This window comes from Marmota monax, unplaced genomic scaffold, assembly GCF_021218885.2.
Source record: "Marmota monax isolate L192 unplaced genomic scaffold, Marmota_monax_Labrador192_F-V1.1 WCK01_AAM20220418_F8-fsc00054, whole genome shotgun sequence".
In the NCBI taxonomy this organism is placed as follows: domain Eukaryota; kingdom Metazoa; phylum Chordata; class Mammalia; order Rodentia; family Sciuridae; genus Marmota; species Marmota monax.
The window spans coordinates 1375778-1402518 of NW_026692145.1; the positions used below are offsets into that span (position 1 = coordinate 1375778).

A 26741-nucleotide genomic window follows, 5' to 3' on the forward strand; every position below is an offset into this window, starting at 1 on the left:
TTCTAGACTCTTCCATATGGTCTGAATAATCATTTCATCAATCCACATGGCATTTATGGAAAGGCACCATGTGCAAGACATTGCTACATGTGTTGTGATATAACACCACATCAGTCTACTTTGGTAGGGGCTTTATTAGTTCACCATGCTCCTACTTAGGCCCCATTAAAAAATTATGAGGTGCCAAGTGCCTGGGCAAGGACTGTAGCAATAGCCTGGGGAAATAGGACCAGGATGTGGTGAGAGAGGGAAGAAAGACTCTGAGTAACAAAAACGATGGACACAGTCTATTCCCATATTTGTTTTTTATTTTTCAATTAATTTCCAAACATGTATAAATTCATCTAAAATCATGCAAGATGAAATTGGCTAAGCACTGTGTGATATATTAACACAATGGAACATCACATAGTTACATGGGAATGTGTATGTGAAATAACTATTAAATAACTACTAAATAGCTATGAAATAACAATTATATTACTCATAATATTTAACATCCATTGAGTGCTTGTATGCCAGGCACTATTCTAAGCATTTCGTGTATTTTTGATGTATTTTTTAGCATGTAACCCTCATGAAAACCCTCCAATATTAGGTACTATTATTCCAAATTTATAGGTAGAGAATCCAAAGTACAGAAAGGCCAAGTGACTGGGTCAATGTCTCACATCTAATACATCCACAATTTGACAGGATGCATTCTAGTTCTAGAGCTTGTGCTCCTAACTACTATACTATAACTATCTTTGTACATGGAAAAAAAGTCAAATGCGTAAACAAAGCTACCCATACATAAATGAGTTGTTAAAGACAATACATAGTGATGCAAATGATTGGATTTTACATTACATTCATTCTTCTGTAAATAAGCTTAAATCTGCATGAAGAGGAAAAGATTGAGGATATAGTTTAGTGTCATGGAGGTAAAGGTAAAGCAATTTAGGAAGGGGAATGTCAACACTGTCGAATACTAACTGAGGTCACTTAGCTTCATAATTGTAATTGTTCCTTCATCAGAAAAATTTTCTATTGTCTTACAACTGTCTTTTGAAGATTAAGGAGATAATGTTAGTAAATTCCTTGTGATTTCCTTTGATAATAACAGCTTTTTCAAAATACAAGTATAATTACAGACCATATTTCTAGGGTGTAAAAAGCTAAGGGAAGAATTTGTCTGAATTTTTCAAGTCTTGTGCAGTAGTCTAAGGCATTTCATGTTCTCCAACTCTGGTTGTTGGCAACATAGTCTGAAATATCTTAATTTCTGGAGGGGTGAGCAAACAAGCAGATTGCTGGTTTGGTGTTATGTATACAAGTTAACTGATGGATTAACTAAAATTTTCATTTGTAATGTTCACTTTGGCACAATGTGAATTGTACATGATGTCTAGGTAGCATCCTTTGACCTTTCATTCATTTTTCATTCATTCATCCATTAATTTAGCATACATATGAGAGCCTCTTACATACCCTGAATCTATGTAGGCTCTGGAGTTAAGGTAAAGTAGACCCATAGTCCTTGATCGTGGAGCACTTTCAACCTAGCTAGAGAGATATATTTGCAACTACAGATTGTCATAACATTTCAGTGTGTACAAAACAGTTATAATACGTATACAAAATATACTATGGGAGTGAATAGGAAGTATAAAGCAAACTAGGTAGGCTGAAGAAGTTTGTGTAGTTTCTGTCTCTTTTCAGGTAAACAAAACACTAATGGGTTGAAAAGTAGAGACAATCAAAATGTCTCAATCCCAGACACTACACACACACAGCATGGACTTCTAGGCTTTAAGATCCTGTGATTTTTTTAGACAACTGCCAAACAAGGGTGCTTTCCAAACCACATTGCGTTTGGATGTAACTAAACTCACATGCAGATATTTTTATTCATCTCTGATCACTTAATTAAGCCCAGTGCCATTGTCACATCTTTATATGACTCTTAAGGGTCCTACCTGCTATTTGGAAAATTGTTCATGGACTCTATACAGTTATTATATTCAAACCAACCTCTTAGAGACATTCAGGGAACCCCAGATTATAAAAAAAAACAAACTGGTATTTCCAGTAAAGCATCTCTTGCATGTCTGGCTGCCATTTTAAACTAAGTCTGAAGTGTCCTTTCTCATTTTTACCAATAAGGAGTTAATGATATTCCTATAACAGACTTTATGTTCACTTTGCCCAGGCCTAAAAGTACTTGGAAACTATTTTAAATTCTCCCTTGTTTATGATAGTTGTGTTAGTCAGCTTTTCATCATTGTGAACCAAAATATCCAACAAGAACAACTTAAAGGATCAAGAGTTTATTTTGGCTCACAGTTTCAGAGGTTTGGTACATGATCTACGGATTCCATCACTCTGGGCTTAAGGGGAAGCAGAACATCATGGAGGAAGGGTGTGGTGAAGGAGTTCTGCTCACCTCATGGTGGGCAGGACACAGAGAAGGAAAGGTAAAAGGACTACAGGGAAGATGAGCATGACTTCTAAGACATGCCCCCAGTGACTGACCTCCTCCAGCCATGCCCCAACTGCCCACAGTTACGACCCAGTCAGTCTATTCAAACTAGGATGGATTGATTAGGTTACAGCTCCCATGATCCAATCATTTCATGGGTAGACATTCCTGCATTAACATAGGAGTTTTGGGGGGACACCTCGTATCCAAACTGTAATAATAGCCAATAATCACATTGCTGCTTTAATTTATGTTAGTTGCTAAGTAGACCTGCTACTATGGTTGTTTCCAAAATATTTGTCTGTGATGAAAAATTTTCTTTGTGAAAATCTATTCAGATGACTACATATAACTTATAGATCAATTTCGAACAACTAAAGAAGAGGGTTATCTGACAGGCCAAGCCCTGTTAGTCCTTTCTTTGTTATTGCTTCTTTTCTGTACTCCTTTTGGCTCTTTGATTCACCTTGTATAGTTTCCATAAAGAAAGGTTAACAAGTACTTCAGAGAGCTCAGGAATCATCACATTATAATTGTCTCAAGCTCTAGTGCATTGTTGAAACATTCAACAGTCTACCCTGCTTTTGACCCATAATAGTTTTAGGGGGAGAAATCATAAATCTTCAGTAGTTAATGTGTACAACCACGAGATGGCTGTCTTTGGTAATGTACAACCCATTTAAAAGTAGTGTTTTCAGAGACCTCAACAGATAGGCCATTGTGTTCTTTACAAAACAAGTTTTATATTGCTAATGTATTTTGTAACTAGCTCAGATGCACAGCAGTTCCAAAAAATCTTCTCACAGAAGGAGAGAAAGTGGTATAATGGAAATATTAAAAGACTGGGGATCATGAGACTTGAAGTTTAGTTCCTACCCCTCTAAGTTTCCTCATCTGTGACATGATGGGCTCTGATAATCACAGTGCTGGGGCCTGGTGAACTTGTAATAAGGACAAATGCCTAGAAACTCTGAATTTATAGGTTTGTGGTAGGCATTCTTAGGTAGGGCCTGAGAACCTATATTTAGTAAGTACCCCAGGAGATTTTCATACAATAGGTTTCTCAGACCAAAAATTTTTAGAAGTCACTGAAGTAGGTGATTTCTAAGGTCCGTTTGAGGTTTAGACATATGTTATTCTAATATCAAAGATTACTAATCTAAATGATAGTTGAAAGTAAACAGGGTAGATAAAATCTTATATTAATATTTTCAGGCTATGCTTTTATGTTCTGAAACCAGAATATTGTGCATCAGGCCCAACAAGATTTTGACAAGGTTATGAGCCCAACAAGTGCACTGAAATCAGGGTTCAGGGTTCTAAACTGGGAAGGGAGGAGGACAATGCAAGGTCATGATTTCAGGTCAAGAATTTGGGGTCCAAAGGTTCAGTGAAGGAAGGAATAGGTAAGAGCAGAATCATACCTTACAGGAATCTTTTAAGATTTGGAATTCAAGTAAGAAGGGAATAAAGAGGGGTTGATACAAAGAAAGGAGTAGAGAAAGAAAGTAGAGTTGAGACCAGGAGAATAAGATCTCAGTTCTTGGAATAATAGTCCATGGATAAGAAAGGATGTGACTTTTCTAATTCATGTGTTAATGTTTGGGTACACTCCTTACTGTAAGATGAGAGAGAGAGTGCATGGACTATGATTGGAAAAACAAAGAATCTTAGCTCATAAGATGATGAGGGTGAGCTGGACCCAGCATTCTTCTGACCTTTGAGGTATCACTGCAAGGGTCTAGGGAAATGACCAGCTGGAAAGGCATAACAACCAGACAGTGTGGACAGAGCGACAGCAAGATGGATTGTGGATGTGAAGGATCCTGAGATACCCATCCCAAAATACTGAGAGAGAGGTGATAGTAAGGAATAATGCATAATAGTGAAGGGCTCTTGGCATTAATGGCTATATTTAAAGAGAGGCTCTTCACTTAATGATATCTCACACACAGCAATGACCGGTATAGGTGAATTTTACTACTCCAGTTGAAAGACAAAAATATGTGCATCGTACAGGCGAGGGTCTCAAACGCCAGTAACTCACTGTGGTTCTGAGGACAGTGTAGGGATAAACTTAAGCAGTGCCTGAAAGACTGAGACATGAGGGCTGTTTGGTGTAATTCCTGGGAATGCCAGCAGGGGGCACCAGCTATTTGGTTGATACCCTGTAGTCTGAATAATGAGATGGAGAAACTGTTTTGATCAGAACTAGCAATGAATTTGGTTTACAATATCTCCTCAGTGTTCTGCCATATGTATTATTAGAAAGATAAATTTAGAGTAGATAAACTAAAAATAACTCCATAATTACAACCCTAGAAGCTTAATGTATTACGGATGGAAAAAGGCTTCTTTGATTTGACAGAAAGATGTCTTTGACCATTGTTCTCTTTGCTCACTTGTTGATGTTTGCCAAGCACACCACAGTCTCCCCCTTCTGGGAAGCTTTTTCTTTTTCATCAGCTTTGTGGTCTTATTCTTTCCACAGATAACCTTTTAAAATAGTTCTGAGGATACACCTTTCTTTAAACTCATAAACCAAGTACATTTTTAATTTTAAATTTTGAAATAAATATATACTCAATATTATACTAATCAGTTATCATAAATTATGCTTATGATTCACAGAGATGTCTAGGAGTACCTTCGTTTTGATGGGTTACTTTTCTTTTTCCAAGGTATCTCTTTTTCAACACGATACATTCAGTTCTGCCAAAGTCACTCATATAATGAATTGCTTTGTCCAATCCTGTCACTTCCTTGTCAATATACACATTCTTTTGCTTTTTTGGGTAAAGACTATGTAGTATTGACCCCTGCACAATACAACTAAGTTTACGATCTTTTATGCTGTAATGGATGTTTTGACAGTTAAGAGAGTTAGACAGGCTAGACCAAGTGCATGATCTTGGGATCTAATATTAACAAACTGATCTATTTGTCTGTTTATATCAATCTCACCATATCTGATAATGTGTACTTGATATATGAAAGTAGCTTTGAGAGGGCCTGACCCAAGATGCTGATAATAAGGAAAATGCTGCTTAAGCTAAGCTAGAGGATCAACAAAATCAACAAGTTATGGATGAGAACAGAGCTATGCAAATTCCCTTTGAAGAGACTAAATACAAAAGAACAATGAAGTCAGGTATTGTCTAATTTTGTAAAGTGTAAATATAGAAAAAAGACTGGAAGCAAATGCCCAAAGTCAACTACTGTCCATACTAGTTGGTGAGAATGTTGGTGACTATTACTTTATTTCTTTCAGCTTTATTTTTTTCTTAAATTTCATAAAGAGAGGGGATGAAGCTGAGACAGACAGACTTAATGGCTCCTGGGAAAAAAGACCAGATAGTAGCCTGATTGACAGTGTTAACAGCTGGAGAAAGAATGTGTCAGTCGAGGAGTGGGGGTCAGGGGCTGTCAGTCATGAAGTAGATAAAAAGGAACAAGTTATAGAGAAAAATATTAACTCTTGACCAACTCACTCCAACCAGGAAAGAAATTGCATTCTAAGTCTTTGCTCTAAGGCACATAGATAGTGGTTATAAGTGAGGTCTCATAAGCAGACTGACTTGGATTCACATCTAATGAATTCCCCAGCTTTAAGCTTAGGCAAGTGGCTATACCTTTCTAAGCCTTAGTTTCTGCCTGTAATATAGGTGTTTTAATGATGCTTACCATATAGGGCCATTGTGAGAATAAAGTAACATGATTTATATATTTAACATGGTACTTGGCACATAGTAATCCCTTTATAAATGGTAGATATTCTGATATTATTTAGAATATCCTATTCATAGAGATCTCTTTTTTTCTTTTTTAAAATTTGTTCTAATTAGTTATACATCTCTCTTAACATGATGTCATAATTAGGCATTTGAATCTTGTATCTTGAGTTGACATTGATTCTGAAGTTATAAAGCAAGCTTTGGGTTATAATTTGGTTTCCCATGTTGTTTGGTAGCAGGAAGATTATGTGAGGATCTGTTGCCTCATGAAGCATCAGTGTCATTATAGATGGGACTAATCTTTACATTTGATAGTGTGTGAGGTTTCATCAATCTGGGACATTATTAAAGTTGAGGTTTCTTTTTAACTTTTCCAATTTTACTTTAATAGTAATTGTACATATTAGTAGAGTATGGTTGAAATTGAGTTTTAAGTCTCCAAACTCCGGGCATTTTAAAATTATAAACATTGCCCTTTGTGAACTTGGTTGATGTGAATCTACCCCTTAGAGGAGTCTGTACATTTCTACTGAAGGCCAAATCAGGCCCAATGAGGTTTTGTAGCAGCCAGACTGCTAGCATCCTTCAGCCAATTAACTCCCTTTGTTTCTATTAAAATTCTGAAGAATAAGCTGGGTGCAATGGCACATGCTTGTGTGTATGCCAGCAGCTTGGGAGTCAAGGTAGGAGGATTGCAAATTCAAAGCCAACCTCAGCAATAGCCAGGCCCTAAGCAACTCAGTGAGACTCTGTCTCTAAATAAATTACAAAATAGGGATGGGGATGTGGCTCAGTGGCGAGTGCCCCTGAGTTCAATCCCTGGTTAACCCCCATCCAAAAAAATTTGAAAGAATAAAACAAAAATAACATTTTATGTTTTCTGTGTATGTCCAAGTCTGATATTTTATGTGTGTCATGTTTGAGTTCCTATAGTTACCTAGTAAAATACTGAAGTATATTGTCATTTGAGTTGATGTGAAATATCATCCAACAAGTATATGTTGAGAATTATGACAGAATTATAGAAGTTACAGAGCGTGAAGGGATTTTAGCACTCAGCTAGTCCTCTCTCCCTGAGGGCCAGAGAAAGAAAATGACCTATCCACAGTGACAGGTAGTTTATTTGAGATGGCACTGTGTTTATATAAAAGCATGAAGAATTTCTCTGAATTACTCATCAAAGCAGAGATATAGGGGAACAGAATGTCTTGGAAACCAAGAATAAAACTAAAAAATGAAGGATTCACCTGATTCTTCTTCTACCATGTGAAAACTACTCCATAGCTAAAGTTCTTCATTGAACTAACTTAAAATTAAAGAGGAAATGTAAAGAGTTCTTTTGGTATATTCACTTTATTGATTTTTCCCCTTTGTTTTGCTATTTCTAATGGAGAAAGAGCTGTCATTAGCACCCAAGAACTGACACTCTGTGAATCAGGTCAAATTAAAACACAGTTCTTCTAATTTCCCAGGACATTTTGTTCATCACAAGCAAATACCTGAAATACTTTTCTCTCTTCTTTTCCCTTACAAGAGGACTTCCTTCCTTCTTCATAGCACTTAGATTTTATTTACATTTCTCCCTCAATTTTAAGTTAGTTCAGCTACTTAGTGCATCTTTTTCTTTTTTTCTGGCTTTGTGTTTCTCTGTGAGTTGGTACTGCTCTTCAGATTTGGTACACAGGCTGTCTCCACTCTGCTCTCGTGACTAATTCATTTTTTTTTTTTTTTTTTTTTTTAGTAAAAAACAAGTCCCCTACCAGCTTTGGTGTTATTTGAAATTTATATTATTTTTATGTTAATGTTAAATTCATTAACAGTGAATGTGCTTTCCTCTCTCCTTCAAGGAAAATGTCTGGTGTCCCTTATTGAGCATTAGAGAGGAATGCTTAAGAGTTCCCTTTGAATTCTAGCTCTATAGCACTTAGTAAGTAGTTGTAAGGCTTTGGACAAGTTACTTCTGCTCTCTGAGCCTCAGTTTTCTCACCTAAAGAGTGGGAATAATAAAAATAATATCTAATCTTATAGGATGGTTGTGAGGATTCAATTAATTAATAAAATATAGGAGGTTTAGAATAGTGCCTGTTCCAAATGAACATGCAATGGTGACATGAGTTGTTACTCTTGACATTGTCATTGCTATTATTGTTATCTAGTCATCACTGCAAAGTCAATATGCTGACATCATGTTAACCAATGATACTCAGCCTTGATTGTCAATCTCAGCACTGGCTCCAACAATGCCTTGGCATTTATAGAACAAAATAAACTATCATTTATTTAATGGAAAAGGGGCCCACAGTTTATATGGGGGAGATGGGGTATAATAATAACATCAGCCCAAATGAGCTAAGGAAATAGACGATTCCAGCTAGGTTGGGACAAGTTACGATGAATCTGTTTATCTGGTTCCTTCTCAGCAACAGACCTTTCTTGGTGTTGGTATGTCCTATCATCATGCAACAGCACCTTTATTTTTATCAATACTGACGTACATATGTTCAGATAAATTAACATTCTCATCTGACCCAACTCCTTTTTTAGAAACAATTTTGTAAGCCAGTGTGTGAACTAACCCATATGATCCCTTGTGTAAAAAAAAGAGGCATAGTGTTCCATTGTATTTTATTTTATTTTTTTCTAATTTGAATTTATTTTTTTTTTTTTATTGGTTGTTCAAAACATTACAAAGCTCTTGACATATCATATTTCATACATTAGATTCAAGTGGGTTATGAACTCCCATTTTTACCCCAAATTCCATTGTATTTTAACCAGTGGCAGGTAAACTTTTTTTTTTTTTTTCATGGAAACATTCACTGACCTCTATCTGGCATTCTTTCAGAGATACATGGAAAGGAGAAAAAAATCCAATACAGGAAGAGCAAAGTGATGTAGAGAAAGGAGGTGCATTAGAATTTGTCAGCATATATGAGTATTGGTAGCTTCTATGGTAAAAGCTCAGATCCTAACAGTTCTGAAAGCTTAAAGGCACAGTATTGGGAAAGAGTAAGTTCATTATGGGCCTAATATAGGGGCAATTTGAACGTGATTTACATTTAAAATCAAATGAAGCATTCATATTAAGGTATGCCAGGGCTATATGACACCAATATTTCCCTCCCACTCCCTGACTAGAGGAATTATAGACTAAATAATAATAGGAAAGAACTTACTTATCTAGTTTGCTTTTGGTCATTCTGGGATAGAGGCATTGACTTTAGCTTCTTCCATATGCAGATTTTAGAAAATGATAAACTAGAATTTTAATTTGTCTCTTCATGGCATGTCTCAAACTTGAACCACATTTTGAGTGGTTTCCCTTCAGCTTCCTTTCTTTGAGCAGACAGAACTTTCAGTGATGTCAGCGCCACTGTTCTGGACCCTATGAACTGGAATTTATAACACAGGTCAGGCTAATGATATCAGCTAAAGAGGACACAGTGCAATTGTGCTGTGTTTTCCCTTACACTGGGATCAGGGAAGCCCCCAAGCCTGCATCAAGGGGGCCCCCCAAGCATGTTTAAGGAGAGTGCCAAGCAACAGGATCAGAAGACCTCATTAGGAAAAGTGACTGTAGCTTGTATTTTAGCAATTCTGTTTAAAATGCCCAATCTCCAAATCAGCCTTTTCCAGGCATATTGCCAAATTACAGCGATGGGCCATTTTGAAAATGCCCATTTAAAATAAGCCCCCTTGATTACAGCACTATGGCAAAGGTCCTTCTGGCAGAAAGCCATTTTAGACATCAGATCACTCCAAGCATTATTTTAAAATAGTGCCCAGGCCTTTTAGTAATTCAGGCGTGGTTTTCTTTGAGCCCAGAAAATGTCAGGGTACTGAGAGCAGACATAAATGGGGCTGGCTTGGCCAACAGCTGGATTTCCTTTCTCACAGATGTTCTCTTAACATGGATTAAGGCTGGAGTCCCTATGGTGGTACTAACCTTCCTGCCAAGACTTTGCTTGCTGCCAGAGCCCATTGAGTGCACCTGAGTAGCTCTGTCCCCCTGAGTTATTCACGCCAGCCTTCCCAAGTCTCCCAGCCCTCACTTTCCTTGTGTTTGACGTACTAGAGTACCCTGCAGGAGATTGAGTCCCAAGAAACTGTCAAGATCCTGGCCCTTCACTCCTGTCTCTGCCAGTAGCCCTTTGAAGGAACTGTGGCTCAAGGGAGGGCCTGGCCTTTTTGCAAACGCTAGCTTTTCAATTAAATACCATGGTTTTATAGTTAGAGCAGAGAGCTCTGAGATTCCATCATCATACCAATACTCCCTAGGAAATGCGCAGTATTGAGCTTTTTCATTTATTTTGTTATAATTTCCATTTCATCATGATGATAAGGCACCACAGGCAATGTATTTCTGGGGAATTTTTCTTAGCAAGTAGTTGGAATCATTCACCCTTTTGCCTTCTTCCTAGCATCTTACCCAATTTGTGGAGTTATTTTCCTGCTATATCCAGCAGACCTAGTGTAGCCAAACAACTGAAGTATTCAATTTACTTAGAATTGGACCAAAAGGAAAAGAAAAATAGACAAGTTAACTATCCATCAAGGCATTATTGCATAGTGGCTGAATGGGTTAGCTCTGGATTCAGACTGCATGTATTCACATCTTGGCTCTTCTACTTATTGAGCTCTCTGTACCTCAGTTTTCTTATCTGTAAAATGGAGACAGTATTATCTTTCCCTCATAGAGTGGTTCTGATAAGTACATGAATTAATTCACATAAAATGCTTCAAACACTACCTGACAGATGGTGAATGCTCCATGGATGCTAGTTCTTTATTACACCTAAAGGTAATCTTTAAGTGCTATGGAATATTTTCCCTTGAAGGAGGTGGATACAATGGAAAAAGCCCTGCACAGACAGTCAGGAATGTTGTGTTCTGTTGCTACCACCATCAACCACACAGCCAATCTTTGTTTCTGTTACCTCATGTGTGAAATTGGGATAATAATGTTTCTCTTAGCTACAGTTCGCACACATGCATGCACCAGTGCACAAACACACACTTACTTTTCGTGATAGAGAAGGAGGAAAATTAAATTAGAACACAGATTTTAAACATCTGAAATGACACGAGACACTTTGCAGATATTGTATGGTGACCTCTTGCTATATAAACTAGGTAGATTTAAGCTGTAAGAGATTCCCAGAACAAACTGTACTTGCAAACCTATGTGGTATTTTGTGCTTCTCAACTGAGATAAGCCAGATATTATTTCATCAAGCTGATATTGCAAGCTTTTAAGGCCTAGGGACGATGTCATTTGCATGTTATATTTACACTCTAGCAGATAATATGCATTTAGGATACATTAAATTGAAAATATATTTTATACAAGTATAATCAATCTAATACTAAGATGTCTCATTAATGGTTTCTAAATAGTTTTCTAGCAAGTGGTTAATACTGCTGATTTCACATAATGTTAGGGGCCTATCATTATTTGGGGTCCAAACAAGATGAAATTTAGATTGGACTTATGTCTCTAGAGATTATGGTATGGCTCAGCAAGAGAAGCATTGGCCCCACACCTTTGGGACATGGACAATCTCTTATCTGAGATTTCATAAGAGAGTAGATAGGGAGTCTTACAGCTCTCAAGCTGTACCAAGGGAAAATAAAATTATTATAACAAGTGCTTGATGAATACTTGTTGAATAAATGAATAATGCCTTTGGAGGGTGTGTGTGTATGTGTGTGTGTGTGTGTGTGTGTGTGTAAACTTTAAGACAACTCTGATCTGGCCCTTCTCATTACTGAGGGAAAGGAAGAGGAAATGTACCTTCTAATAATAATGGGGAAGAGGAGTTTATTGTTTTTGTAGATAATAAACCTTTGGTTGTGAAGCACTTACAGAAATACAAAGTGCTATGGCAATCCTTAATAACAAGTTACTGACAAAATTTTCCTCAATAATAATAGTTACATTAACTCTGACATTCGATCTTTCTTAGGATACTAATTTAGTGTCTTAAGTGGTTAAAGCGGGAAACAAGAGCAGACAAGAACAAGATTGTGTGAAATACACATATTAATTGTACTAACAGCAGCACAAAAGATCCCTTAAGTGTTTGGCTCGCTCTTTCCAATAACTAAAGGTACATTGAAAAGGAGTACAGGTTTTTTTATTTGATAAAGGCACTATCAGAATGTTTGCATTTAAACCTTTAAATGAAGCTATTCTCTCATTATGGAGTGGAATCTTTCATTCAATATGTTCTGAAAAGCTCATTTTTATTTCCCTAAGCTATGGTTAATGTTAGTAAGTGGTTAAGAGAAGGAAGTTTTTAGTCTTGATTATGGCCCTACAGTATGAAACAAAATTTCACAAGTTTAGAAAACAATTATCATACCTACAGTATGTCTTAGTGATTTTTTTGGTCTAGCTAACTCATATGCCATTCTTTTCATGGCTGTTAGGAGTAATCCATGTCTCCTCCACATAAACTCTTTGGAAAAGGATGTTTTTTAAAGAAAATTTTTTAATTAAGTGAATTATTTGGGGAGCTCTGGGATCTTTTAAAATATTTAGCTTGTATCAGATTATTGGAGAAATTTACTTTCTTGGATTCCATTAGATTTTATTTTGTATAAAGGGAACTAAAGTTATAAGAATGGGACCCTGTTAATAGTTATCATTTCTTAGTTATGGGAACCTTGAATAAGTACAATTTTCCAATCAATCAAGAAGTGGATGCTCCAGTGAAATCCTGGGACACACCGAATTAAAAAAAGACCAAGAAAATAGAAATAACTCATTGAGATGATAGCCTGAAAAATGCTGGTCCACAAGATTCTTTTATATAAGAACTGGTTATTCTTGGTGTGTCCACAATAAAATGGGTTTACAAACTCATTTGTGGCTTCTGCAAGACAAAGTTGTTCTTAGAATAAAGTTTTATCAACACTTAAGGGAAACAAAATTTCATCTAGAGTTCTCCTACATTGTTTTTTGTAGCTACTTTCCTGGTTTCTCAGAGGTGTCATGTTCCAAAATCCAGTGTGAAAATAGATCTCTTCTGAACCCTGATGAATGAATCCAGCCTTATTAGTACCAACTTGGTTTTTAAAGTTATGACATATATTTGACCTTCATCTGTTTTTATTTTTGTTGTCGTTTTGTTTTGTTTTTGCAGTACCGTGAATTGAACCTAAGACCTCACACTCTAGGCAAACACTAGGCACTGTACCACTTTTTAAATTTTATTTTGAGACACTCTCCTTAAGTTACTGAGGCTGACCTCAAACTTGCCATCCTCCCACCTCAGCCTCCTGAGTAGCTGAGCTTATAGGATTATACCACCCTACCTGCTAACATTTTTAAGATGTGGGGAAAAAAAGTAAAAATAGGGACCTAATAGCTGCTTGGAAAGATAGTGATGGGCTGCTAATGAGTTCCTGACAAGGTCCTGGCTATTGATGAGTACAAGCATTACTATAGTTAGTTCACCAATGCATGAGAATATATTATTGCAATGACATTTTGTCATAAAGTGATAGATATACCTCCCCTTTGCTCCTTCTTAGTTACTAATCTACTTATTTATTGCATCCCACCTTGTTCCCAAAAGAATTTAAAGTGCTGAAAATGTACATAATGAAAATGGAATACACTGCAACTAAAATACATAGGAACAGTTAGGCAAATAGGAATATGCAGGTAGGAAAGGAAGGTTGGAACTAGGATTAAGGTTATAACACAAAATGCATGCATGGAGTTTATTATGCTTGATAGAAGTAGGCTATAAATTTGGCTCCACACTTTCTCATCATAAATGTGAAGAGGGAAAAATTATGAGTTATATGTATCATAGTGTCCAGAAGGTGAAAGTAAACTAGTTGTTCAGGAAAGCTAATGGAGGGTAAATTATAAGAACTAATTGGGATAATGGGGCAAAAGCGTGGTCAACTGTTGCAAACCCATAAATTTTCTAGTGGTTAGGGATATTCACTTTTTATTTCTGAAGACTCTTTGAATGAATCATTTTAATTGTCCTCTTTAGTCTGTAATAGCCTATGGGGGAATATCTATCTATCTATCTATCTATCTATCTAATGATAAATGTAATAGCTCATGAGATTTTTAAAATTCTTACTTTTACTCATTTCTTTCCTTCTAAATGATATACCTTGTATTTAGTAGCTTAGCTTGTGAAACTTTAAAACTAAAACACATTTATAGGCTGGTCATGGGCCTGCACAAATAAATGATTTATTTTTAATAACAACTTTTTAAAAGTTTAGTCGATTCAAGTTAAATTAATATGAACCATAAAAAGCTGGAAAAATCCAACAAAAATTTGAACAATACTTTTGCTGTCCTTTATGAACTATTTTTTTTTAAATGTGGGTCCTTTTTTTTTTTACAACCTAAACTTGCAGTTTCTATGTGGTTGAGTTTTTAAAAGGCATTCAGCATTCAAAAATAACATTGAAATGTTTTACCTGTTTGGGTGTTTTGGTCCATTAACTTTTTCCAGTGGTTTTTCCAATTAAAATTACATTGATGTCATATGGCATCTATTGTATGCTAAAACTCCCTAATTCATGAAAGAAATGTCAAAGCAGATTGAAGGAAAAAAGAGGGAGTGACTTAACACTGTTCAGTGGCTCTAGTCACTAGTTCCATCAAGAATTAATTTCCAAGGTCCAGGTTAGTTTTCAGTTTGAAAAATTAATACTCTATTTGTTTAGAACAGTTTTAGATTTAAAGAAAAATGGAGCACATAATACAGTTTCTACATTCTTTCTTTCCCCTGCATTGTTACAGGCTGGGGTTGTGGCTCAGTGTCAGAGCACTAGCCCAGCACGTGTGAGGCACTGGGTTCGATTCTCAGCACTACAAAAAATGAATAAATAAAATAAAGGTATTGTGTCCATCTACAACTAATTTTTTTTTTTAGAAAATGAATAATATTGTTAGCATTAGTGTGATATACTTGTTAAAATTAATGAGCCAATGTTGATAATTATTAACCAAAGTCCATATTTACATTAATTTTTACTATTTATATTGCACAGTATTGTTTTGAGAAATGCATAATTTCGTGTATCCTCCATTAGAATATAAAACAATATAGTTTCACCACCCTCCAGTCTCAAACTTGAGATATTCTCCCATCCACTCCTCTCCCCTTCTCAGCCCCCTGGCAACCATTAAACTTTTTAGTATCTCTGTAGTTTTGCCTTTTTGAGAATGCCATGTATTTGAATTATACAGTATGTGGACTTTTCATATTGACTTCTTTGACTTAGTAAGATGAATTAAGTTTCCTCCATGTCTTTTCATGGCTTGATATCTCATTTCTTTCTAGTGGTGAATAATATTCCATTTTCTGAAAGTACCCCAGTTTATTTATCCAGTTCAGCCCTGAAAGCATTTTGCTTGCTCCCGAGTTTTGGCAATTATGAATAAAGCTGTTATATAAACATTCATTTGCAGGGTTTATGTGGATATGAGTTTTCAAATCAATTTGGATTGGTAAATACCAAGGAGCACAATCACTGGATCACACGGCAAATGTAGATTTAGTTTTGTCAGAAAGTGCTAAGCAGTCTTCTAATGACTGTACCATTTTGCATTCCCAATGAGAATGCTTCTTCTCTGCATCCTTGCAGTATTTGGTATCATTGGTTTTATGACTTGTAGCCATTCTAATAGCTATTCAATGGCGTCTCATTGTTATTTTAGCTTGCATTTTCCTAATGAAATATGACGGTATCATTTTTATGCTTATTTTCCATCTGTTTATCTTCTTTGGCAAAGTGTCCAGATATTTTGCCCATATTATAATGGCGTTGCTTGTTTTCTTACTGATTTTAAATCTTTTCTGTACAGTTTGGATACAAGACACTTATCATATATGTATTTTTCAAATATTTTCTCCCACTGTATGGCTTGTCTTTTATGTTTGTGACAAATGCTTTTCTCTTTACTTTTTTTAAAGATTACAGAACAAATTTCTCTAATTTTAATAAAGTTTTACTTATCATTTTTTTTAAATGTCATGGGTAGTGCTTTTTTTTAAAAGCTAAAAACTCATTGCAAGCCAAAGGCCACCAAAATCCTTTCCATGTTATCTTCAATAAATTTTATAATTTTGAATTTTACATTCAAATATTTGATCAATTTTGACTTAATTTTATAATGTTGAAAAGTCTGTATACATTAATTTCTTTGCATGTGGATGTCCAATTATTCCAGCACTTTTTGTTGGAAAGACCAATCTTTCTCTTTTGAATTGCCTTCCCTTTTTGGTCAAGATCAGTTGATTATATTTGTGTGGTCTATTTCTAAGCTCTGCATTCATTAATCTATTTTTTTATTCTTTTATTAATACCATCATGTCCAGGTTACCATAACTTTATAGAAATTTTGAATTTAGGTCATTCTATTCCATTTCATCACTTTTACCAAGTTTATAAGCATAGAAAGCACTGCTTTTACTGCATCTCACAAATTGTATGTTTATTTTCATTTAGTTAAACACATTAAATTTTTTCTTGATATTTTTTTGGTCCCATGTGGGTTTTTTGTTTGTTTTGTTTTTGTTTGTTTGTTTGTGTTTTTTTTTTTTTAAATTTGCTTTGTAATGCTGGGAATAGGAACCAGGCTGTCATGTATACTAGGCAAGTGCTCTACCACTAGCTACACCCTGAATGCCCATATGTTATTTTGCAAGTGATTGAAAGTGGTCTGTTACTATTGTTACTGATTTGTAGTTTAAATCCATTGTGATTTGATAACATTCTTTGTATGAATTTAATGCTTTAAAATTTAATAAGATGTATTTTATGGCCCAGAATGTGGATGTTCTATGAGTGCTGGAGAAAAATGTGTATTCTGCTGTTGATAGATGAAGTGTTTTATCAATATCAATTAGATCCAGTTGATAGATGGTGCTATTCAGTTAAACTATGTTCTTACTAGTTCTCTGCCTAATGAACTTTTTAGATACTGAGAGACATTGACATCTATAGCTATAATCGTGGGTTTTTATTATTTCTTTATGCAGACCTACCAGCTTTTGCCTCACATATATTGTTAGTTCCTACACTTTAAGGATTATTATGTTTTCTTGGAGAACAGACCATTAAGTAATGCCCCTCTAAATCCCTCATAATTTTCCTTCTTCTAAAGTGTGCTTAGTGTGAAATTAATTTGGCTACTTCAGTTTTTTTCTGTTTCTTTATATTGATTTAGATCTTTTTTTTCCTTTGGTACAAGGGATTGAACTTGGGGACCCTACCACTAAGCTACAGTCCCATCCCCTTTATTATTTATTTTGAGACAGGATCTTGCTAAATTACTGACACTGGCCATGAAATTGTGATCCTCCTGTCTCAGTCTCCTGAGTTGCTGGGATTACAGGCAGGTTTCACTGAACCCAGAAAGATTCAAACATTTTAAATGATACATAAAAACAAAAGTTGTACATATTTGTAGAGTACCATGTGATGTTTCCATGCACACATATATTGTATGACATTTAGATCGGGTTAAACATATCTAATGCCTCAAACATTTTTATTTCTTTATGGTAAAAACATTCTAAAAGGTTTTTTTATAGATTTTTGAAATACATAGTACATTTTTTTTTACCTATAGTCACTCTACTGTACAATAGCACACTAGAACTTCCTACTCCTATCTAAGTATAACTCAGTACCTAGTAATAAACCTCTTCCTATGTCTCCCTTCCCTCAATTGTCCCTAGCTCTTAGTAAGTACATTATATCCTCAACTTTTATGTCCACATGTGAAATTATATGGTATTTGACTTGCTATGCTCTCCTTTTTTTACTTAACATAATGATCTCTATTCTATTCATGTTGTTGTTAATCACAGGATTTCATTCTTTTTTGTGGCTGAATAGTATTTCATGATATATATATATATATATATATATATATATATATATATTATATATATATACACCATATTTTCTTTATCCATCCATTAGTTGATGAACACATAAACATGGTAATACAGATATCTCTTTGTCATACTGGCGTCCTTTCCTTTATATGTTACCTAGCAGTGGGATTTCTGGGTCATGTGGTAGTTGTGTTTTTAATTTTTGAGGCACTTCCACACTGTTTTCCATAATGGTTATACGAATGTATATTCCCACCAACACTGTTCAAGTCTTGGCTTTTCTCTGTATCCTCACCAGTACTGGATATCTTTAGACTTTTACATAATAATCATTCTTCTGGGTTAAGGAGATATATTATTGTGGTTTTGATTTGTTTTCTCTTCTGATTAGTGATATGGAGCATTTTTATATGCCTCTTTGAATATATATGTCAACTTTAGGTAGTATGGACATTTTAATGATATTGATTCTTCCAATCCATGAATATGAAATGTCTTCCCACTTTGCATATGTATATATGTTCTATTTAGTTTCTTTCTTCATTTTTTTATAGTTTTTACTTTATAGATCTTTCACTTCCTTGGTTAAATTTTTTTTACTTTACTTTTGTAGCTGTTATAAATGGATTGCTTTCTTATTTTCTCTATCTGATAATTTTCTATTGGTATATAGAAATGCTACTGATTTTTGTGTCCTTCAAATTTGCTGAATTAGTTTTGTAGTTCTAATAATTTGTTGTTGCAGTCTTTGGGGTTTTCTATATATAAGATCATGCCATCTGCAAACAATGACAATTTGACTTTTTACATTCCAGTTCGAATGCCCTTTATTTCCTTCTCTCGCCCGATTGCTTTGGCTAGGACTTTCAGTACATTGTCAAATATGAGTAGTGAGAGTAATCCTCCTTGATTTGTTCCAGCTCTTAGAAAACTTTCTGACTCCCCCCACCCATTCAACCTGATATTAGCTCTTATAGTGAACTATCCTTGCATCTATGGAATGAATTTCACTTGATCATTGTGAATAATCACTTGTCTTCTTTTCTTTTGGCATTAGGGATTCAATCCAGGGGCACATTGCCATTGAGCTACACCCCTGCCTATCTATTTATTGATTGATTTTTATTTTGAGACAGGGTCGCTAAGTTGCTAAGGGTCTTGCTAAGTGGCAGAGACTAACCTCAAACTTATGATCCACCTTTCTTAGCCTCCTGAGTCACTGGGATTACAGGCATGTGCCATCACTCCTGACTGTGAATAACCTTTTAATGTGCTGGCTGTTGGAATCAGTTTGCTAGTGTTTTGCTGAGGATTTTTGCATCTAAGTTCATTAAGGATATTGGCCTGTAACTATTTTTCCCTTTTTTTTTTTTTTTTTTTTTGGTCTTAGATGTGTCCCTGTCTAGTTTGAGTATCAAAGTAATGCTGGCCTTATAATGAGTTTGGAAGAATGCCCATCTCTTCAGATTTTTGGAGTAATTTAATAATTGGTATTAGTTGTTCAAATGTTTGTTAAAAGTCAGCAGTGAAGCCATCTGGTCCTAGGATTTTCTTGGATAACAGAATTTTTATTATTAATTCAATCTTGTTATTCATTATTGATCTGTTGAAGAACTCTATTTCTTCATTATTTAATCAGTAAGGATTGTGTCTGTATATTTACCCATTTCTTCTAAGTTATCAAATTTGTGGTGCATCATTGTTCTAATGATTCTTTGGACTTCTGTGGTGTTAGTAGTAACGTTTTTCCTTAATTAGTATTTGTATCATTATATTTAAGGTGTGTTTCCTATTGATAACATAAAGTTAGGCCCTATCTTTTATATCTACTCCAATCTTTTAATCTGTTTTTAAGCCATTCACATTTAAGGGGATAATTAGGGCTAAACATATAGCGTGGTAGAGCACTTACCTAGTATGTGCAAGGCCTTGGGTTTGATCCCTGCACTGCAAAAATGAAAGGAGAGAGAGTATTCTCAGTTCCTCTCTCTCACTCCTTGAAACATTGCTGCCATTGTTGTTACTTACTCAGATGCTACAATTACTAAGTACATTGTTGCAATATTACTTTGAACAGTGATCTATTAGATTATCCAAAAAAGAAATAGAAAAATTTATTTACTTTCATTTATTGCTCTGCCACCACTCTTTTTTTAAAATTTATTTTTTAGTTGTAGTTGGACACTATATCTTTTTTTAATATTTATTTTTTAGTTGTAGTTGGACAGAATACCTTTATTTATTTATTTTTATGTGGTGCTGAGGATCAAACCTAGGGCCTCACATGGGCTAGGTGAGTGCTGTACCACTGAACCACAACCCCAGCCCCTCCAACACTCTTTCTTTCCAGATGTAGATCTGATTTCCTGGTCTACATGATTTTCCTGTTAAATGTCTTAATATTTCTTGCAAGGTAGGTTTGCTGAAGACAAATTCCCTCCATTTTTGTTTGTCAGAGAAAGTATTTTTTAAAAAAAATATTTATTTTTTAGTTGTAGTTGGACACAATACCTTTATTTCACTTATTTATTTTTATGTGGTGCTGAGGATCGAACCCAGGGTCTTGCACATGTGAGGCAAGCGCTCTACCGTTGAGCCTCAACCCCAGCCCCGAGAAAGTCTTTATTTATTTATTTATTTTTCACTTTTATAAGATAATTTTGCTGGATACAGAATTGTAGGTTAATGGGATTTTATTTCTTATAACATCTTCAATATTTCACTTAACCCTTTTTGCTTTCATGGATCTGATGATAAGATTGTTCTTATCCTTATTCCTGTATAAGCTTCTTTATAGATTTTCTCTTTGTCTTTGGTTTTCTGTAGTTTGAATATATGTCCAGGCATGACATTTTATTTTTAATTCTACTTCTTGTTCTCTGAGCTTTTTGGATCTGTGAATTGTATCTATAATGAATTTTAAAAAATTTGTGACTACTATATCTTAAAATATTTCTTCTGTTTCATCTTTTCTGGAATTACAGTCATACATATTTTGTGCCTTATATATTTGGGAATGTTTGGATATGGTTTTAGCTCTTTCTTTTTTCTTTCCCCTTTTAGTTTGGAATATTTTTATTAATGTATCTTCAAGTTCACTGATTTTTTCTTGATCATTTTTAACATACTGATAAGCTTATGAAAGGTATGTTTCATTTCTGTTTTAGTATACTTGATTTCCAACATCCTTTTGGTATCTATTGGAGTTTTCATCTTTGTTTAAATCACCCAACTGTTCTTGCATGCTCTTTGTCCTTTAATGCCCTTCCCACATTAATCTTAGTTGTTTTAGATTCCCTGTTTGATAAATCCAAAAATCTGTGCCATATCTGAATATGGTTTTAATAATTGCTTTGTATTTGCAGACTGTGTTTATCTTACTTTTTAATATGATTTTTAGTTGCTTGTACAAAGTAAGCTATGATATATTGGGTAGTAGGAATTTGAAGTCATTAGGCTTTTCTCTCTCTTTCTTTCCTTCTTTCTCTCTCTCTCTCTCTCTCTCTCTCTCTCCCTCCCTCCCTCCCTCCCTCCCTCCCTCCCTCCCTTCCTTCCTTCCTTCCTTTCTTTCTTTCTTGTACCAGGGATTGAACCCAGGGGCACTTTACCACTGAGCTGCATTCCCAGCACTTTATATTTTTATTTTGAGACAGTTCTCACTAAGTTGTTTAGGGCCTCACTAAGTTGCTTAGGCTGTCCTCAAACTTGTGATCCTCTTGCCTCAGAGTCCTGAGTCACTGGGATTACAGGTGTATGCTATTGCATCCAGCTAGTAATTAGAAATTTAACATGAAGTTTTGTGTTAACCTGCTTAAAAGCTGGGCTATTTAATACTTACTGTGACTATAAATGCCAGAGGCTTCAGTTTATTCTCTTAAATTTTTTCCTCACCTGTTTGTTTTAGGTTTCCCTAAGAACTCTCTCCCTTAAATAGGATCTGGGTCTTGTAGCCCTCTCAGTTGTAATGAACTATTACTATATTTTAGATTTATTGATTAGATGTTAAAGGGAAGTTCTACAATCTTCTGATTAATCACAGTATTTTCATGGTTTTAACTCCTTGGACTGTGACTTTAGAAGTTTTACTTGGGCTAGGTATGACAGGAAGTCTAGAGGATCCTGAATTATCTAACTGCCCTTCCTCCAGTTATGTCAAGCTTTAGTAAAATTATATATTCTATAAAGAGCAAGCATTTGTTGTGGCAAAATGATCATGGAGTATTTAAAAATTATTAATTTTCCCTTCCCTGCCTGAAAAACAAGATTTTTCTTGGATCTTCACTGTGAGAACTTTGTTGTTTCTTGAGGTAAGTCCCATTCAAGTATGGGGGAATCCATAGGTGTGGGACCCCAGGAGGTTTTAATTTTCAAACTAGTCCATACTCAAGCTCTAGTGATTTATTAAAACTATTTGTGTACCAACATTATATTCAGGCCCTAGCCTTTAGCTAGAGATCATTTCCTTGTGTGAGTCACTTAACTTCTCAGCCTCAATTTTCTCACCAGCATAATAAAAGTAATTCCAAACATATATGGTTTATGTCAAAGCAATTAGAGGACAGATATGAGAAAGTTTACCCCAGATACTGGCATGCATTACAGGTACCTCATAAAGTTTATATTTCTTTTTTCATTAAGGTATCTGTGCTTGAAAATAAGAACTATTTTTAGTTGAGTCAATTGAGAGGCGTTTATCCTAGGAATATAAAATGTTGTTAGGATTGGGCTGTAGCTTAATGGTAGAGTACTTGCCTAGCATGCATGATGTCCTGGATTCATCCCCAGTACTGAAGTAGACAAGAAAGAAAAAGAAAAGGAAATTTCTTCTTACAAAGTATTTTCCATTCTTACAGTGCCAGGAAAACTGCCTTGAAAAAAATCACCTGCTTCTATAAGGACTTTCTTATTCTATGGGGCTTGAAAGAGATTCCATGGTTCATTTATTCTCTTCTTCCAAATATACTGTTTTTTTTAATTCTCAGTCTATTTCTGAAAATGTCCATAAAAGCACTTCTCCTCTGTCTGGGTGTGAATGCAGGTACATCAGCACCCAATACTAAGGATAATTATTTTGCTGCTATAATAGGCTATATGTCCTAGGGGGTAGGATAAGAAGTTATTGAACCACTTAAGGAGCTGTGATAGCCTGGTTGTACACTTCATCTGTCAAACTACATCTGGAGAATCCTGTCCTTTTTTGAGCACCATAATTTAAGGAGGACATTGACAAAACTACAGCATGCCCAAATATTGGTGACCAGGAGGGTGATAGGGACATCTAGAAATCTAGAAAACTTGCTATATCAGAATGTGTATTAACTCAGTTTATTAAATCTATTTATATATATATATCATGTATATTTCAATGTGTTGTAAATAATGAGAATATTTTCTATTCAGTTCCAAATTTTTCATAATAGCTCTGATTTTACAATCATTTGTTTCAATATTTCCTGGTCATATATATTGACTTTGTCCCAGGAAAGAGAGAGAGAGAAAAACCTCCCCTAGCTGAAGTATACATTCTAATCTGACCCCAAAAAATCAATGGAGCAAACTGCTTTACGGTTATTTTAGCCCTTGGTTTCATTTCATGAAACCTGAAGTTGCCTAGAAAAGTTTTCCTTTTCACCTCCTGTTGGTTTTAATGTTGGTTCCTATATGTCCTCCAAGAGCCTTTGCTTGAGTACTTATAGTTTGGTCTGTTGTCCTGTGATATAGAAATAAGAGGGTGGGGCAAAACCCAGAGATGTGCTAAATGGATTCTGAGCTATGGAATTTGGAGGAAAGCACAGGTGTGAACCTGAGTTTTGATATGGGCCCCCAGCCCTTTCCCTGTGCAATATGTATTCTTGTTTTTCTTTCTGCAGAAGAGTTCATGATCTATTGTTATTTTTTTTTTGTAATCGATGCAGAGTGTAGTAACAGAAACTTAAAAAAAGGATAGAATCTATGGGATTTCTCTACCATATATCTTGTTCATTAGAGAATAAATGCACTGTGTATTTCATATAAAATTTGCCTTGTGAAGAATATATTTATAGTGCCTTGGATAATTGAGATCTACAGGGGTTGCATCTCTGTATCGCTCTTCTTTCTTCTCTTACTTCATGATGCCCCAAGGCAAAGGTGCAAGCGACACTCTGCTTTATTGGCCTTTGGGCTGCAATTATGTCTACTACATTTCCATTCAGAAAGGAATGGAAATTCCTCATTACCTAATGAGAAAATAATGAGTTTAAAACAGAACTTTCTACAAAAGTTTTTGAGACTGTGTATTGGCTATGGGTCTGAGGACAGCTAGATTGCATATGTCCTCAGGAGAGACCAGTGTGTGTTGATTACTTCTGTTTTGCAGCTGTATGACCCTGTGGAAGTCCTTTCACTCTGTGGAGACTCAATATCATCATTCCTAAAATGGGGTTATATTACCAAATGTGCCTATATGAATATATCACAATATCACAAAGAATTCCACTATCACATATAATAATAATACACTAATATTACATAATACACTAATATTACATAATCCACTAATATTATGCCAGAAAAGAGCTGTCATAATATACATGCAAAAGTTTTGCACACTCTAAACCATCTATCTTATGAATATATCTTTTTTTTTATAAATGGACATAATACCTTTATTTTTTATTTTTACGTGGTTCCAGGGATCAAACCCAGTGCCTCATGCATGCTAGGCAAGCGCTATACCACTGAGCCACAACCCTGGCCCCGTGAATATGTCTTTTTTGTTGTTGTTGTTGTTGGCAGTATTGGAGATTCAACCCGTGGCCTTGTGCATTCTAGACAACATTCTACCACTGAGTTACACCCCAGCCTTTTAAAACCTTTTTTTTAAAAAACAAAAACTTGCGTTTGAACAGTGCCTCTCTAAGTCACACAGGCTGTCCTCAAACTTACTATCTCCTGCCTCAGCCTCTCAAGTAGCTGGAACTACAGGCATACCTGGAATTACAGGCTTGTATCACCATGCCCAACATCCTTGCAAATATTTCAAAGACAAGAATAGTGTATCATTTATTTCCATCTAGGTAGTGCTCTTGTACCCCCAGTATCTGGCACAGAACCCAATATGAAATAAATGATTGCTAAGTGTAATTAAAATGAATAAAAACTTTTAAATCCCAAAATTTCTGATGATTTTAACGAATTCATTGACTGATCCTTTGTATTGACCTCACCTACCTTTTACATTCAACGATTAAGAATTAAGTAGTATGTGGAGCTAGGAAGTTTGTTGCAACATAGATAAACATGTTAGAAATTGCTTAATGTTCTAAACAGAACAAACAAATGAACATGCAGTAATTGATGGAAAGAAAGATATTTCCCCCAGGTCTCACAGGTGCAAAACTGAAATAATCAGCACAAAATAGTGTCTCCCCATGACAGTTACACTTGAGCTGCCCTTGGACCTATAGCCAACACACATATTCTCAAAAACCTTTATAGAAAGTTAAGATGTGTTCCAAACTCATGTTTCCTCAAGTGGACTTAGAAGCTCTACAGAATTGCACTGGCATCTGTTCAACATTGCTGGGCATGTCATAAGCCCAAGGGAAGAATCTAAGGAGCATGTTCTACCTTGTGAGGGATCTAGGGCAGATGGTGGTGACACAACCTAGAGCTCGCTTCTGCCACAGATGACTGAAATGTTGGACTAAGTGATCCCAAGGAACTGCTGAAGTACAGTCCCTCTAGTAGTCTGAAAGTGGTAATAATTTGATTTTTCAAGGCTCATGAATTGGCATCATTTGGAATACATCTGTTATGGACCTTTGTATTTTGGAAGGAATTGAAAGTACTAAGTTAATTTTAAACTTCTCAGGAAACTTAAGTTCTTGTTTGCTTGTTTTAAAACTCTCGTTTCTTGAAAAACCTATTACTATAGTTGTTTTTCCTTCACTTATATAAATGCATAACTCTGATTATTTTGGATAATGTGTTTAGAATATGTCGGTTTGGAGAAAATAAGATGGTGATATTACTACTTTGTCTCTCAGACCAATGACACTAATTGGGCCTTATGCCAATGGGTTGGGATAGCAGATGTAATCATGAATTCCTGGTCTCTGTGGAGTAGATAAGGCTTCCAAATCATATGAAAGCTGAACTTATGAAGGAAGCTTCACAGTTGTCTTTCCAGATGTTCAGCTTGCAATTATTTTCAGTATCAAATATATAGATAAGTGCATGAATTGTTTTTCCCATCCAGATACTCTTTCAGTTGATAAATTTCATTTCCAAGTCCGGCAGTCTGGCTGATAGCTCCCTTTAAAGCTATCTGGAGAAGATCTACCCAAAATGATGAAATTCATGATAACTTTTATTCTTGGCTAATAACTTGCCTCTCCCCGAGGGCTGAACAGGCTTAAATTGTTATGTGAGTTTATACAGTGTGTGGTTTGTTGTCAAATATTTATCTCTGCCTAAGAATGAAAGGTTCTGAAATATAATTTCTTTTTATCTGAATAAATCAATGAGAGAAAGAGAAATAATTTCTCATTTAGCCAATTTTTAATCAATATTTTCATGAAAGGCTGAAATGTTAACTGAATCCCAGCTTTTGTCATTTGAAACATAATTTGTGTGTTTAAGAATTTATGTGCACATCAGAGTTTGGTC

The 26741-nt window shown here is 35.3% G+C and overlaps 1 protein-coding gene across 1 annotated transcript in view; it reads left to right on the top strand.

Moving 5' to 3' along the window:
* The window catches only part of Gpc3 (glypican 3), a 406893-nt gene that overhangs the window by 193280 nt on the left and 186872 nt on the right, over window positions 1–26741 (top strand). The window lies entirely within an intron of this gene.